The following is a 5,530-nucleotide window of genomic DNA, read 5'->3' as shown; positions in this document are numbered from 1 at the left end:
TAAGTTTGGTGTTGGGAGGTTCCAACATTGCTCTGAGTATCTTTGAGGCTCCATGAGAGCCCACTGTCAAGCTACTGACATTAAAGAAGCGCTTGTTGGGAGGCAACCCAATGTTATATTTAATCTATTTTCCTTTGTTATTTTATGTTTTCTATAGGTTGATGATCATGGGAAGTCACAAAATCAATTGAAAAAGCAAAAACAGAAAGAAAAATAGCAAACTCTGGAGGAGAACTTGCTGGCGTTTAAACGCCAGTGAAGCTAGTAAATGGGTGTTTAACGCCCAGTCTGGCACCATTCTGCGCGTTTAACGCTAGAAAGGGGCACCAGACTGGCGTTAAACGCCAGGAAAGGGCAAGTTGGCGTTAAACGCCAGAAATGGGCACCAGCCCGGCGTTTAACGCCAGAATTGGCACAGAGAGCAATTTTGCTCGCCACTTGGTGCAGGGATGACTTTTTCTTGACACCTCAGGATCTGTGGACCCCACAGGATCCCCACCTACCCCACCACTCTCTCTCTTCTTCACACATTCACCAATCACCTCAACACCTCTTCCCCAAAAACCCTTCACCTATCAAATCCTATCTTTATCTTCACCACTCACATCCATCCTTCATAAAACCCCACCTACCTCACCATTCAAATTCAAACCACTTTCCCTCCCAAACCCACCCTCCCATAGCCGAACCCTACCCCTCTCTCCACCCCTATATAAACCCATCTTCACTCCTTCATTTTCACACACCCTAAACAGTACTTCTCCCCCTTTGGCTGAACCACAAAGCCATCTCCATCTCCTCTATTTCTTCTTCTTCTACTCTCTTCTTTCTTCTTTTGCTTGAGGACGAGCAAAACTTTTAAGTTTGGTGTGGTAAAAGCATTGCTTTTTGTTTTTCCATAACCATTTATGGCATCTAAGGCCGGAAAAACCTCTAGAAAGAGGAAAGGGAAGGCAAAAGCTTCCACCTCCGAGTCATGGAAGATGGAGAGATTCATCTCAAGAGTACATCAAGACCACTTCTATGAAGTTGTGGCCTTGAAGAAGGTGATCCCCGAGGTCCCTTTCAAACTCAAAAAGAGTAAATACCCGGAGATTCGACATGAGATCCGAAGAAGAGGTTGGGAAGTTCTTACCAACCCTATTCAACAAGTCAGAATCTTGATGGTTCAAGAGTTCTATGCCAATGCATGGATCACCAAGAACCATGATCAAAGTGTGAACCCGGACCCAAAGAATTGGCTTACAATGGTTCGGGGGAAATACTTAGATTTTAGTCCGGAAAATGTAAGGTTGGCATTCAACTTGCCCATGATGCAAGGAGATGAACACCCTTACACTAGAAGGGTCAACTTTGATCAAAGGTTGGACCAAGTCCTCATAGACATCTGTGAAGAGGGCGCCCAATGGAAGAGAGATTCAAGAGGGAAGCTGGTTCAACTGAGAAGGCATGACCTCAAGCCCGTGGCTAGGGGATGGTTGGAGTTTATCCAACGCTCAATCATTCCCACTAGCAACCGGTCTGAAGTTACTCTATACTGGGCCATCATGATTCATAGCATCATGATTGGAGAGGAAGTAGAAGTTCATGAGGTTATAGCCCAAGAACTTTATAAGGTGGCAGACAAGTCCTCTACCTTGGCAAGGTTAGCCTTTCCTCATCTCATTTGTCACCTCTGTTATTCAGTTGGAATTGACATAGAGGGAGACATCCCCATTGATGAGGACAAGCCCATCACTAAGAAAAGGATGGAGCAAACAAGAGATCCCACTCATCATGAAATCCCTGAGATGCCTCAAGGGATGCACTTTCCTCCACAAAACTATTGGGAGCAAATCAACACCTCCCTAGGAGAATTGAGTTCCAACATGGGACAACTAAGGGTGGAGCACCAAGAACATTCCATCCTCCTCCATGAAATTAGAGAAGATCAAAGAATCATGAGAGATGAGCAACAAAGACAAGGAAGAGACATTGAGGAGCTCAAGCACTCCATAAGATCTTCAAGAGGAAGAACAAGCCGCCATCACTAAGGTGGACCCGTTCTTTAATTTCCTTGTTCTTTATTTTTCTGTTTTTCGAAAAATCATGCTTATGTTTACCTATGTTTGTGTCTTATGATCATTAGTGTCTTAGTGTCTATGCCTTAAAGTTATGAATATCCTATGAATCCATCACCTTTCTTGAATGAAAAATGTTCTTAATTGAAAAAGAGAAGAATTGCATGAATTTTGAATTTTATAACAGATTAATTATTTTGATGTGGTGGCAATACTTTTGTTTTCTGAATGTATGCTTGAGCAGTGCATATGTCTTTTGAATTTGTTGTTCATGAATGTTGGCTCTTGAAAGAATGATGAAAAAGGAGACATGTTACTGAGGATCTGAAAAATCATAAAAATGATTATTGAAGCAAGAAAAAGCAGTGAATACAAAAAAAAAAGAGAGAAAAAGAAAAAAAAGAAAAAAAACGAAAAAAAAAACGAAAAAAAATATAAAGTTGTGATCCAAGGCAAAAAGAGTGTGCTTAAGAACCCTGGACACCTCTAATTGGGGACTCTAGCAAAGCTGAGTCACAATCTGAAAAGGTTCACCCAATTATGTGTCTGTGGCATGTATGTATCCGGTGGTAATACTGGAAGACAGAGTACTTTGGGCCACGGCCAAGACTCATAAAGTAGCTGTGTTCAAGAATCATCATACTTAACTAGGAGAATCAATAACACTATCTGGATTCTAAGTTCCTATAGAAGCCAATCATTCTGAATTTCAAAGGATAGAGTGAGATGCCAAAACTGTTCAGAGGCAAAAAGCTAAAAGCCCCGCTCATCTAATTAATACTGATCTTCATAGATGTTTTTGGAATTCATTGCATATTCTCTTCTCTTTATCTTATTTGATTTTCAGTTGCTTGGGGACAAGCAACAATTTAAGTTTGGTGTTGTGATGAGCGGATAATTTATACGCTTTTTGGCATTGTTTTTAGTATGCTTTTAGTATGTTTTAGTTAGTTTTTATTATATTTTTATTAGTTTTTAGTTAAAATTCACTTTTCTGGATTTTACTATGAGTTTGTGTGTTTTTCTATGATTTCAGGTATTTTCTGGCTGAAATTGAGAGACCTGAGCAAAAATCTGATTCAGAGGCTGAAAAGGACTTCAGATGCTGTTGGATTCTGACCTCCCTGCACTCGAAGTAGATTTTCTGGAGCTACAGAATCTCAATTGGTGCCCTCTCAACGGCGTTGGAAAGTAGACATCCTGGGCTTTCCAGCAATGTATAATAGTCCATACTTTGTCCGAGATTTGATGGCCCAAACCGGCATTCCAAATCAGCTCAAGAATGCCCCGCGTTAAACGCCGGAACTGGCACAAGAATGGGAGTTAAACGCCCAAACTGGCACAAAAGCTGGCGTTTAACTCCAAGAAAAATCTCTACACGAAAATGCTTCAATGCTCAGCCCAAGCACACACCAACTGGGCCCGGAAGTGGATTTTTATGTCATTTACTCATTTCTGTAAACCCTAGGCTACTAGTTCTCTACAAATAGGACCTTTTGCTATTGTATTTTTATCTTTAGATCCTTGAATCTTTGGATCATTTTTCGATCTTAGGATCATCTTTGGACGTCTAGTTCTTAGATCATTGGGGGCTGGCCTCACGACCATGCCTAGACCGTGTTCTTATATATTTTCAACGGTGGAGTTTCTACACACCATAGATTAAGGTGTGGAGCTCTGCTGTACCTCGAGTATTAATGCAATTACTATTGTTCTTCTATTCAATTCAGCTTGTTCTTATTCCAAGATATTCATTCGCACTCAAGAACTTGATGAATGTGATGATTATGTGACTCATCATCATTCTCACTTATGAACGCGTGTCTGACAACCACTCCCGTTCTACAAGCAAACAAGGCTTGAATGTTTGTCTCTTGGATTCCTTAATCGGAATCTTCGTGGTATAAGCTAGAATTGATGGCGGCATTCAAGAGAATCCGGAAGGTCTAAACCTTGTCTGTGGTATTCTGAGTAGGATTCAATGATTGAATGACTGTGACGAGCTTCAAACTCCTGAAGGCTGGGCGTTAGTGACAGACGCAAAAGAATCAATGGATTCTACTCCAACCTGATTGAAAACCGACAGATGATTAGCCGTGCCGTGACAGGGTGCGTTGAACATTTTCACTGAGAGGACGGGATTGTAGCCACTGACAACGGTGATGCCCAACATACAGCTTGCCATGGAAAGGAGTAAGAAGGATTGGATGAAGACAGTAGGAAAGCAGAGAGACGGAAGGGACAAAGCATCTCCATACGCTTATCTGAAATTCTCACCACTGAATTACATAAGTATCTCTATCCCTGTTTTATGTTTTATTCATAAATCATTCATAACCATTTGAATCTGCCTGACTGAGATTTACAAGGTGACCATAGCTTGCTTCATACCAACAATCTCCGTGGGATCGACCCTTACTCGCGTCAGGTTTATTACTTGGACGACCCAGTGCACTTGCTGGTTAGTTGTGCGAAGTTGTGAAATTATGTTTAGACCATGGTATTGAGCACCAAGTTTTTGGAGCTATTACCGGGGACTGTTGAGTTGTGAAAAGAATGAATCACAATTTCGTACACCAGGGACAAGCAACAATTTAAGTTTGGTGTTGTGATGAGCGGATAATCTATACGCTTTTTGGCATTGTTTTTAGGTAGTTTTTAGTAGGATCTAGCTACTTTTAAGGATGTTTTCATTAGTTTTTATGCTAAATTCACATTTCTGGACTTTACTATGAGTTTGTGTATTTTTCTATAATTTCAGATATTTTCTGGCTGAAATTGAGGGACCTGAGCAAAACTCTGATAAGAAGGCTGACAAAGGACTGCTGATGCTGTTGGATTCTGACCTCCCTTCACTCGAAATAAATTTTCAGGAGCTACAGAATTCCAAATGGTGCGCTCTCAACGGCGTTGGAAAGTAGACATCCAGAGATTTCCAGCAATATATAATAGTCCATATTTTATTCGAGATTAGATAACGTAAACTGGCGCTCAACGCCAGTTCCATGCTGCATTCTGGAGTCAAACGCCAGAAAAATGTCACGAACCAGAGTTGAATGCCAGAAACACATTACAACTTGGTGTTCAACTCCAAAAGAAGTCTCTGCACGTGTAAAGCTCAAGCTCAACCCAAGCACACACCAAGTGGGCCCCGGAAGTGGATTTCTGCATCAATTACTTACTTCTGTAAACCCTAGTAGCTAGTCTAGTATAAATAGGACATTTTACTATTGTATTAGTCGTCTTTTGACCATTCAGTCTTTTGACCACACATCTGGTCCTTCTCCCTATTTTCGAATTCATATCATATTTTGGGGGCTGGCCATTCGGCCATGCCTGGACCATCACTTATGTATTTTCAACGGTGGAGTTTCTACACACCATAGATTAAGGGTGTGGAGCTCTGCTGTACCTCGAGTTTTAAGCAATTACTACTATTTTCTATTCAATTCAGTTTATTCCTGTTCTAA

The sequence above is a fragment of the Arachis stenosperma genome, chromosome 2 (genome assembly GCF_014773155.1).
Source record: "Arachis stenosperma cultivar V10309 chromosome 2, arast.V10309.gnm1.PFL2, whole genome shotgun sequence".
NCBI classification, from domain to species: Eukaryota; Viridiplantae; Streptophyta; class Magnoliopsida; order Fabales; family Fabaceae; genus Arachis; species Arachis stenosperma.
The sequence above is the reverse complement of the archived record's forward strand: the minus strand, read 5'-3'. Positions refer to the sequence as shown.